The sequence below is a fragment of the Triticum dicoccoides genome, chromosome 5B, assembly GCF_002162155.2.
Source record: "Triticum dicoccoides isolate Atlit2015 ecotype Zavitan chromosome 5B, WEW_v2.0, whole genome shotgun sequence".
Lineage (NCBI taxonomy): Eukaryota > Viridiplantae > Streptophyta > Magnoliopsida > Poales > Poaceae > Triticum > Triticum dicoccoides.
The window spans coordinates 290343397-290355696 of NC_041389.1; positions in this window are offsets into that span (position 1 = coordinate 290343397).

Here is a 12300-nt window from a genome sequence, read left to right on the forward strand (position 1 = left end):
CACTTCCTTCACAAAGTGCCACTTTGGACAGAAGTTAAGAAGTAATATTGGAGAAATATTTTTGAACTGGCTAAGGGAAAGATTGGGCATATATATTTGAGCAATATATGACCCAACGGAATTTTGAGAATTAATTGGGATTTTTTTGGATGAGAGAAATATAGGTTGCTTCACAACCTAGGTCAGACAGGGTTATTCCTTTGATAGAAAAAGGAATATTCCTGAGAAAACAAATTTTGTGGTTGAGCTAGCACTACTGCAGGATGCTGCTAACGCGACACTAGGATCAGAGACCCTTTGACAAAACTATGTGTGATGCATTAATCGCAAATGGTGATGTAAAAAAACCGTCAAAAGAGATGCAAAATGTTTGTGATGGCGGGTACATCAAACACTGTTCAGATTTTACTTGCGTGTGCGATGCTGGGCATACAGTTGATCCAGATGAACGGTTTGCGATTAGACAGAACAACAGAAATGGGTAGCCATATCAATGTGTGTGCGATATATGGCATACAGTTTGCTCCGATGAACTGTTTGCTATCAGGGAAAGCAACAGAAACGGCTAGCCAAATCAAGGTGTGAGTGATATACGGCATACGGTTCACTCGAATGAACTGTTTTCGACTAGGGAAGAGAACATAAACGGTTCAACTTAACAAGATGTGTGTGATACGCGGCAAATAGGCCCAGAGGTTAATTTGAGAACAAGTACACAGAGGTTAATTTGACATACATGACTTATAAGTTTCACAGAAATCATATCACTTTTTTTGGAAAATATTTAATTGCATTAAATGTATATAGTGCTCCATCCTATTTGTTGAATTAACCCTGAGGTCCATGTTTTGGAAACATGTCGTAAAGTAATGGGATAGACCTTCATTCAAGCCAATCAACATGTGTTAAAAAAACAAAAAGTAACAAAAAGTAACGAGATAGACCTTCTTCAAGCCGATCAACATGTGTTAAAAAAACAAAAAATGTCAAAAATTACAAAACAAAGACCTCAGTATTAACTAGATGGATGGGTCACTGCAAAGGTTTGTAAACCATTGCAGTGACCCATCCATCTAGTTAATATTGAGTCCACTTCCCATCTGGTCACCCATCTCATGACTACTCCAGCCTCAGCACAGTTAACTTGGGAGTTCTATTAGATGAGCTATCAGTAGGGAAGCTGGTCCTCGCTGCTATAGGATTCTTCTTAACATCCTTTATTGCACACCCGGATGACCGACTGTTGCCTCCCAACGGTCAATGCCACGTCCCCTGCGAATGTAGAAGCTTCCCTCCATTGGATGAGTGGCAAACGGTTATTCTAGAAGAATTGTTTGTGATGATGCAGAAAAATAGAAACGGGTAGCCAGATGAGGGTGTGTGCGATATACGGCATACAGTTCACTAGGATGAAATGTGTGTGATTAGACAACACAATGGAAATGGTTCAACTAAGCAAGATGTGTGTGATACGCGGCAAACAGGTCCGTAATCAGAAATGTGTGCGAACACACTCCGATTACCAAACGGGCGACTTTACAACTTAGGGAGCAGCAGGGCTTGTGTTTGTGGTGAAGGTACTGTAATCTTTTCAATATGAAAATAGGTGGTATCCAAAAGGACAAGAAGTGCAACTAACACACACGATTGCTGCTAATAAGCCGTGTGATTTGCTCTGTCTATAGAAGAATAACATGTATATATATATAACTAAAATAAACATCCAATTACATAAGTGACTATACAGATCATTCGCATACACCTCAATAAAGAATTGCATGCATTCTAAAGTAGGAGAAACGATCGTCTAGCCATCTACTTCTTGTGACGCTCCCGCCACTGCTTTGTGGCTCGATCCCTCGTGTGGGGCAGGAAGAGGACACTTCCTCATGTCAACAATCCACCTGTACATCTCATAGCTTGTGTACGCGTCCTTGGTCGTGTACTTGACATGTTGTTCATCCATTCTCTCATGCAAAACACTGTGCCAGGCGTTCTTGTCCTTATTGCTCTCATCCTTCATCTTCATGTAGTAGGGGTCAATGATGGCCAAGGCGAGGTCAACTAGGGAGTTCGGGTTGTTGTTGTTGCTGCCCCAGATCTTGTAGTGGTCCTGGATGTTGACAAGATTCCGACATTTCAAGCCCGAAACCTTGAGCGCTTTTAGATCGTCGGTGGTGTCCACCATAGCGAAACTATAGTCGGAGTTGTTGATAAACCTGGAGAAACGCTCGCAAGGCCTTGTGGCCATGTGGTAGTGGTAGATGAGGACACCATGTCGCACACACAACTAGGCGACGACAACCTTCTAATCGTGCCCGGCACAACCGATGGTGTACTCGAGGTCGAAGCCGACCACTTGGTACTTGTCCTCGGCCAGGAATTGCTCCATAGTTTGGATGGAGCTCGCCACCGACACCGGATTGTTTGTGTACACCATCGAGAGGGCCTTCCCCCTCATGTGGGTGTCCACTACATGATGTGTGGTGAACTGACCGAAATTGTCGTCGTCGGCCGCTGGGAGCGCCATTGGAGCCATGGGGAGCACATTGGAACCGCTGGATATCCTTTCTGTATGTGTTGTCATGGGTGTGCTTATTGTGTTGTGTGACACGAGAGATGAAGGTAAATGGCCACAGGAATAAATGGGGGCCGGGCGGCCTGGATTTTCGGCGCGTCCGCATGGCAGTTTTTGCACTGAGTAATTGCATTGTCTCACCACACCCGGCGCAACCGCATGCACACAACGTGCGTGATCATGCGCCGACCCCAAACACTAGCAGCGCACGTGGAGGGACGAGGGAAGAGCATCCGAAGGGACGCGAGAGCAGAGCGCACCGTGGCCGCCTCAACCGCAAGCAACCACACACATAGCACAGTGGAACACACAGGAAATGGTCACCTACAAGCCGGCCGATAGTTGCTCGCTGCGTAGAGAGCGGTCGTGTGCTACTACCTCCGTCTTGGTCTATAGTCCCCATTATATTCGATGCCATACTTTACCCTCAAATTTAACCAACAAAATGTTAATGCATGTTATAAAAAATATATAATTGGAAACTATGTTCAAATACGAATCCAACTATATAATCTTTGGCGACATGCATTCGTATTTTATTAGTTAAATACTACCTATAAACCAGGACATGGGTATAGTAGGTAATTAAATCGCAAATGTTTTATTAACCGTATGTGTACATGGCCTTTTGTCCTCCTCTCGCACGTCTTGTCACCCTGCTGCCACAGACGGCTTACAGCGCAAGCTTGCGCAGCACGCGGGGGCGCTCTTTTGGCCAAACGATGGCGCCAATGAATCGTTGGTGAGCCTGTTCCCGCACAACCTCACAGGTTCCCGCGCAAGCTTCCCACCCGACTCGGTGAAATTCCCCAAAATCCCAATGCTTACGGCCTGCTATATAAACCCTCAGGGTCAGCGAGTCCTGGGCCGCATAGTCCTCTCCCTCCCTGTAGCTTATCTCGCATGCTTCTCCCACAATCGCCAATGGCACCGGTCCATCATTGTTGCTCAGCTACTCCGCCGTCATCAAAGGACAATTCCAGCTAGGAGGCTACACCGGGGTGGCGGCGCAGTCCCCGGTGTAGTGTAGTGTGCGTGGCATCCATGTTGGGTGTACGTGGAACACCCACCACACGCTCCGCCGCCGCTGCCCGTCGGCAGCTATTGCCGGCCGCCATTGCCGTAACATCACCATCGAAATCCAGGGCCAGCGCCCACTCCACCGCCGTGGCCCAAAGGTGGGAGGTGGCCATCGTGGCCGCCATCCCACTGCTGGTCACCGTGGCCATCACCCGATCCGCCACCACGGCCCAAAGGCGGGATGTGGTGGTCGTGGCTGTCACCCCATCATCGGCCGCCATGGCCGCCATCCCACCCCGACCGCCGGGGTCATCACCCGCTCCGCCACCGCCGCTTGAAGGTGGGAGGCAGAGGTGGATGCCCGCATGTCTGTCAGCGACCTTGTGCGCTACACCGAGTTCCTGCGGGAGGAGGAGGAGCGCCTCGTCGAGCATGCAAAGAGCCTTACCGCCACTGTGGCCGCGACACATGCCGCCTCAGAAGCGAGGAATCAGGAGACCTACAAGGAGAATCACCGCTGCGAGAGGGGTTGTCTGGAGCTGCAGAGGGCGTTCGAGGTGAGCATCGTTGAAGGTGCAGCAGCGGGAGGCACCGTGTTGCAGTTGTCCAGCTCGTCGGTAGGCTCCTCCTCTGCCTCTTACTGAGTGAGCTTGGCAGAGGAGAGGCTGCCAGAAGTAGTACAAAGCCCCTCATAGTAGTAGTATTTAGGGGCTATTTTGTTCAGTTCATCTGACTATAGATGTGGTGGAACTATACAACGTACTTAAAATTAGCTCGTATATATAGTTGAACTAGCTATTCCAGTACATGGTTGGCAACAATTAAGGAAAAGTTTGGTCAGTTCAACTGTCGAACTGAACTTTTTGTATATAGAACGACTGCTTAATCTGTGAATGAAATCTATGCTTAATTACTGAATTTTAATTGCAAAAATTAGATACTACTAGTGATTTTTAGCTGCATATTTTGACAAATCGCAGTGTTACAAGCTTGAGAAATGGCAATGTTACTAGATCAACAAATGTCAATCTTTCCAGTTTGACAAATGACAATATACCCAATATGACTGATGCAAATCTTACCAAATTGTTTGTAAGTGGTTGCACACGGGTCATCCAAAACAACCGTTTGCGTCGAAGGGATGCATAAATCCTACTCGACACATTTTCTCTTGGCTTAGTGCCAAAGTCTGGATTTGCATACCGTATTCAATCTGAACCGTTTGCGTTGAGGAGATGCACAAATCCTGCGCCGCGTACTTTCCCTTGACTTAAGGGGGAAATCCATAGCTCTCACAAATCCTGCTCAACACATTTTCCCTTGACATCCTGGGGAAGCTGTCGGTTTGCATATGGGTGTTCTAACTAAAACATTTGCGATGAGTGTTTTATATTTAAAAACCATTGACGTTTTTTTCAAAAGAAAATCGTTTGATAAGTCTGTACATTAAGAGATAAAAACGCAAGTTCATTCAAACCATATCTTTCATTGAGTCACACTGCAAATTTATATTCATATGATCGAGATACATTATTGAACCACAAAAGAAACTCTTTCCAGCAGCGGCGGAGGTGGCATGCTGCGCCGTCGTTGTCGTTGTCATCCTCCGGGACGCCGTTGTTGAAGTCTTCAAGGCAACACATAATGTTCTTCACTTTTAAATCAAACATCATGTCATCGCGCGATTGACGAGCGGGGCGCAGGAGGATGGCAACTAGCGGCGCTGAGAGGTAGCAGTCGGCGGCGGCGTCCCATGCCGCTGAGGGGGGGGGGAGGGGGATGGGCACGGGCACGGCGAGTGCAGCCAAACGCACGGGGACCGGCGCCGCGGTGGGTGCAGGGGCACGCACGGGCACGGGCGCTCGCGCTGGCATGTACACGAGCTCGCGCGGGTCCGCAGAGACCTTGCTGACGCCCGCGGCTTCCAGCTCTGCGATAGTGTTTGATGACCAGCCCGTCAATGCTACGGGGTTGGTCGCTGGCGCAGGCGCGGGGTTGGGAGCTGGGACGGGAGCAGGGGCAGCAACCGCCGTGGCCAGATCGTTCAGGGCCATGTCCATGAGGACCCATTCCTCCTTATTTTCTATCTCCTCCGGCTCGGAGTTGACTTCACCAAACTTGAAGACTAGTTGCAGATGATCCTTCTGCGCCATAGCATTGGTGGAGGTCTGAGGGAGGGAGGGGAATGTGAGGCGAACAATAAGGCCGCCCGTATTATGCAGCGGCTCAGGCGCCATTAATGGGGAGGAAGGCGGGCGACCATGGAAGTCAAAGGGCTCGCTTCCCAGTGAGCCTGCACAGCATATAGCTCACACACTTCCCGGTGAGCTTGCGCATTGGAAGACAGCTTGCATGCCTCTTAGTCAGCCTATGCACCGGACTGCGCTCGCACGCCTCCCGTTCAGTCAAGCAACTGTCCGCACGACACCTCCTATAGCCATTAAAACCAAGACACGTGGCGTCACATGAATGGTTAACATAACACACACGATTTGAATTATACAAACATTTGAGATATTAAAGTGGCAACTATTTTTTCAAAAAGCCTTTGTTGGCTGTTATTTGAGTGCGCCTTATCTCAAAATGGACACGAAAAATACCACAACATGTCAGGTTCCATTCATGATAGCATGCCAAGTTTCATGAATTTCAAACGAGTTTTGGATTTACTAGAATTTAAAAACAAAGTATCTCAACATTTTACCGGCAATCAACAGTGCCCTAGTGTTTGAAATTCATTCACATTTCTTGCATGAGACCTAAGCATGCATCCAAGGACACACATTTGAATTTTCAACCAATTTATATGCACTGGAGCATGTGCATGTAGTTCAAATTTGAATTATGCACATAAAATGCCTAGAAAACCCGGTTAACGTATAAAAATGTCCAAACGAACCCCGAAAAATTCCAAAATTTAACACAACACTCATGTTGTTCTATGTTGACACTAGAAAATTTTTGAAAGCAAGAAGAGGCAGCGGATATCGTTTCATCCCCCAAGGTAGCACGTTCCCTACCGAAATCATCAAGCTTGTTGTGAGAAGCTCTGGTTTGTGAGAATCTTATGCCCAAACCTGCCCCAAATGGGAAAAAACTTTACCATGACATGTTGGTGCTGCTCCATGATAGCATGCCAAGTTTCATGAATTTCAAACGAGTTTTGATTTACTAGAATTTAAAAACCAGGTATCTCAATGTTTGCTGCCAAGTGACGGTGGCAGGGTGTTTGACATTCATTCCCATTTCTTGCATGGGACCTAAGCATGCAACCAAGGTCACAAATTTGAATTTTCAACCAATTTATATGCATTAGAGCATGTGCATGTAGTTCAAATTTGAATTATGCACATAAATGCATTGAAAGCTCAATTAATGCATAAAAATGTCCAAACGAACCCCGAAAAATTCCAAAATTTAACACAACACTCCTGTTGTTCTGTGTTGACACTAGACATTTTTTGAAAGCAATAAAAGGCATCGGATATCGTTTGGTCCCCAAAGGTGGGACGTTCCCTACCGAAACCATCAGGCTTCTTGTGAGAAGCTCTAGTTTGTGAGAAGCTTATACCCAAACGTGCCCCAAAAGGGACAAAAAATTTACCATGACATGTTGATGCCGCTCCATGATAGCATGCCAAGTTTCATGAATTTCAGATGAGTTTTGGATTTACTAGAATTTAAAAACCAGGTATCTCAATGTTTGCGACGGAGTGACAGTGACAGGGTGTTTGACATTATTCCCATTTCTTGCATGGGACCTAAGCATGCAACCAAGGACACATATTTGAATTTTCAACCAATTTATATGCATTAGAGCATGTGTCTGTAGTTCAAATTTGAATTATGCACATAAAATGCATTGAAAACTCAATTAATGCATAAAAATGTCCAAATGAACCCTGAAAAATTCCAAAATTTAGCACAACACTCCTGTTGTTCTATGTTGACAGTAGAAATTTTTTGAAAGCAATAAGAGGCAATGGATATCATTTCGTCCCCAAAGGTGGGACATTCCCTACTGAAAACCATCAAGCTTGTTATAAGAAGTTCTGGTTTGTGAGAAGCATATACCCAAACCTGCTCCAAACGGGACAAAACAATTTACCACGATATGTTGATGCAGCTCCATGATAGCATGCCAAGTTTCATGAATTTCAGACGAGTTTTGGATTTACTAGAATTTAAAAACCAGGTATCTCAATGTTTGCGGCCGAGTGACAGTGGTAGGGTGTTTGACATTCATTCCCATTTCTTGAATGGGACCTAAGCATGCAACCAAGGACACATATTTGAATTTTAAACTAATTTATATGCATTAGAGCATGTGCATGTAGTTCAAATTTGAATTGTGCACATGAATGCATAGAAAACTCTATTAATGTATAAAAATGTCCAAACAAACCCTGAAAAATCCCCAAAATTGACACAACACTCGCACTGTTCTATGTTGACACAAGAAAATTTTTGAAAGTAAGAAGAGGCAACATATATCATTTCGTCCCCCAAGGTGGCACATACCCTACCGAAAACATCAGGCTTGTTGTGAGAGAAGCTCTGGTTTGCGAGAAGCTTATACCCAAACCTGCCCTAAATGGGACAATATTTTTACCACGACATGTCGATGCCGTTCCATGATATCATGTCAAGTTTCATGAATTTTAGATGAGTTTTCGATTTACTAATTTTTTAAACAATGTATCTCAATGGTGGCGGCCAAGCGACAGTGTCAAGGTGTTTGACATTCATTCTCATTTCTTGCATGTGACCTAAGCTTGCAACCAAGGACAAACATTTGATTTTGCAACCCGTTTTTATGGACTGGAGCATGTGCATGTAGTTCAATTTTGAATTATGCACATAAATGCCTAGAAAACTCAATTAACGTATAAAAATGTCCAAACGATCCCCGAAGAAATCCAAAATTTAACACGACACTCCTATTGTTCTTTGTTGACACCAAGAAAAAATTGAAATGAAGAAGAGGCGATGAATATCGTTTTGTCCACAAATGTTATTTACTCGGGCTCCAAAGCCGAAGTATTATTCACCTCCTGCAAGGCTATTTACTAGGGCTCCAAAGCTGAAGTTCTCAGATGCTGCACTTAGACTCATTGCTTCTAAGCCACCCCCGAGAATGTGGGTGGTTAAGAAAACTTAACTCTCTTTTGCAGGGAAAGGTCTCCAGCCGGAAATCAAAGGCGTCCAATGCTAATGCTGGGGACCTTAAACATCTTGTGGGGTGCAAGATAAAGTGCCCAAATGGTCTTACTATGTATTTCATTCCGGGATTCCTTGACACTCATCCTATCTATCCTAACCAAGATCTGAATTTCCATGTTCCACTTGTTCGTCAAATGTTTATGCTTCACAACTCGCTTGGTGAAGCCTATCCCCCAACCTGCACTATAGGCTATGACACCTCGTACTTCAGAATGGATTATGGACAGTGGATGCATGAACCACATGACTGGCGATCGAAGTCTTCTGATGGATTCAACGCTACGTCCATCAGACAAGAGTCACATCACATTTGTTGACACTGGTAAAAGCAAGGTATTGGGTCTAGGTAGAGTTGCAATATCAAGGGATTAGCACATGGATAAAGTGATGCTTGTTGAATCCCTTGGGTTTAACTTAATGTCTGTCTCAATGCTTTGTGACTTAAACATGATTGTGCTATTTGGAAAATATTGTTGCCTTGTACTAATGGAATCTGACAAGTCTCTAGTCTTTGAAGGGTATCAGAAAGATGATCTATATATGGTAGATTTCTCAGCAGGACCATAGATGGCCGTATGTCTTCTAGCAAAAGCTTCAGAGTGCTGGCTTTGGCATCGAAGGCTAGGGCATGCTGGCATGAGGAACTTGGACACTCTTGCAAAGAAGAAGCATGTCGTGGGCATCGAAGGTGTCAAGTTCAAGAAGGATCATCTGTGTGGTGCCTGCGAAGCTGGAAAGATAACTAGGGCCCAACATCCCTCGAAGACAATCATGACTACATCTCAACCCTTCGAGCTGCTACACATGGACTTATTTGGCCCTACTCACTACTCTACTCTCACTACCACTGCTTGCCTCTATGGCTTTGTCATTGTTGATGATTATTCAAGATATACTTGGGTGCATATAATCCTCTACAAGAATGAAGTGCAGGATGTCTTCAGACGCTTTGCCAATCGTGCCATGACGAACTATGGCGTCAAGATCAAGCATATCAGAAGTGACAACGACACTGTGTTCAAGAACACCGGCCTCGACCTTTATCTGGATACTATGGGCATCACTCATGAGTTCTCTGCTCCATACACACCTCAGCAGAATGACATCATGGAGCGCAAGAACATAACCCTTATTGAGATGGCCCGAATGATGCTCGATGAGTACAAGACTCCACAGAAGTTCTGGCCTGAAGCCATTGATACTGCATGCCACGTCATCAACCGTGTTTATCTTCACAAGCTTCTGAAGAAAACATCCTATGAACTCCTAACTGGTAAGAAGCCAAATGTAAGCTACTTCAGAGTATTTGGTGTGCTAGGTGCTGGATCAAGGATCCACATCACACTTTAAAATTTGCACCGAAAGCACATGAAGGTTTTATGCTTGGTTACGGAAAGGATCCGCACTCCTACAGAGTCTTCAACATCTTTCACTATAAAGTGGTTGAAACTGTGGATGTGCGGTTCGATGAGACTAACGGCTCGCAAAGAGAGCACCTGCCAAATGTGCTAGATGAAGTACCTCCAAGTGAATCATTCAAGCAGATGGGAATTGGAGAGATCATATCGTCTGAGGCTCGGACTGAAGAGGAACTTATCATTTCTGCACCTAATCAACCTGAAGACAATCCTCCAAACGATGACATTGATCAGCAAGAGCAGAATCTTCGTCCTGTTCATCCTCATGTTGCAAATGAAGTACAGATTGAGAATATAATAGACATCATCAATGCACCTGGTCCACTCACTCGTTCAAGAGCTACTCAAAGAGCAACACAACTAACAAATTTCTGTGGGCATTTTGCATTCGTCTCAATCTCTGAACCCAATAAAGTCGTTGAAGCCTTCATGGAACCTGAATGGATTCAAGCTATGCAAGAAGAGCTTCAACAGTTCGAGCTGAACAATGTGTGGGAATTGGTCAAGCATCCTGATCCTCGGAAGCACAATATCATTGACACCAAATGGATATATCGCAACAAGCAAGATGGGCATGGTCAAGTTGTTAGAAACAAGGCTTGTATCGTTGTACAAGGTTACACTCAAGTGGAAGGGATTGACTTCGATGAAACATTTGCTCCAGTGGCTAGGCTTAAAGCCATTCGCATACTGCTAGCCTATGCAAATCATCACAACATCCTTCTGTATCAAATGGATGTGAAGAGTGCTTTTCTCAATGGAAAGATTGAAGAAGAAGTATATGTTGCACAACCTCCTGGCTTTGAAGATCCAAAACATCCTGATATGGTATACAAGCTCAACAAGGCACTACATGGCCTCAAACAAGCCCCTCGTGTTTGGTATGACACACTCAAAGACTTCCTGAAGAGCAAAGGCTTCAAACCTGGTTCACTAGATCCTACACTCTTCACGAAGACATATGATGGTGAACTATTTGTGTGCCAAATCTATGTGGATGACATTATCTTCGGCTGCACCAACAAGAAATATAGTGATGAGTTTGGTCACATGATGCAAGAGCAATATCAGATGTCCATGATGGGTGAGCTGAAGTTCTTTCTGGGTCTCCAAATCCGCCAGCAACGCAACGGCATCTTCATATCTCAAGAAAAATACCTCAAAGATTGCCTGAATAAGTTTGGAATTCAAGACTGCAAAGGATACACGACGCCAATGCCAACCAAAAGTCATCTGGGTCCCAACGCCAATGGTAAAGAGTTCGATCAAAAGGTATACCGCTCCATGATTGGTTCTTTACTTTATTTATGTGCATCTATACCAGATATAATGCTTAGTGTTTGCATGTGTGCCCGATTCCAAGCGGCACCAAAGGAATCGCATCACTTAGCTGTGAAGCGAATTCTTCGATATTTGGCTTACACCCCAACACTAGGATTATGGTATCCAAAGGGCTCAGAGTTTGATCTAGTTGGATTCTCAGATGCTGATTATGCTGGTGACAAGGTTGATCGCAAGTACACATCAGGCACATGTCACTTTCTGGGACGATCTCTTGTCTGTTGGTCTTCAAAGAAGCAGAACTGTGTATCTCTCTCCACTGCTGAATTCGAATACATTGCTGCTGGATCTTGCTGTGCTCAATTTCTCTGGATGAAGCAAACTCTCAAGGACTATGGTATCCACCTAAAGAATGTGCCACTCTACTGCGACAACGAGAGCGCCATCAAGATTGCCAACAACCCAGTTCAGCACTCGAAGACAAAGCACATTGAAATTCATCATCGCTTTCTCAGAGATCATGTCATGAAGGAAGATATTGATATCATTCAAGTCAACACAGAAGAGCAATTGGCAGATATCTTCACAAAGCCCTTGGATGATAAAAGGTTTTGCAAGTTGCGTGTGAGCTAAATATCTTGTAATCCTCAAATGTCCTATGATTGGACACACATCCTAACATTTATGCATTTTGATGACTTAGATGTGCAACACACGAAGTAATGTATATCTTCAATCAATGAAGACATACACTCTAAGTGTGAATACATTAATGCAGAA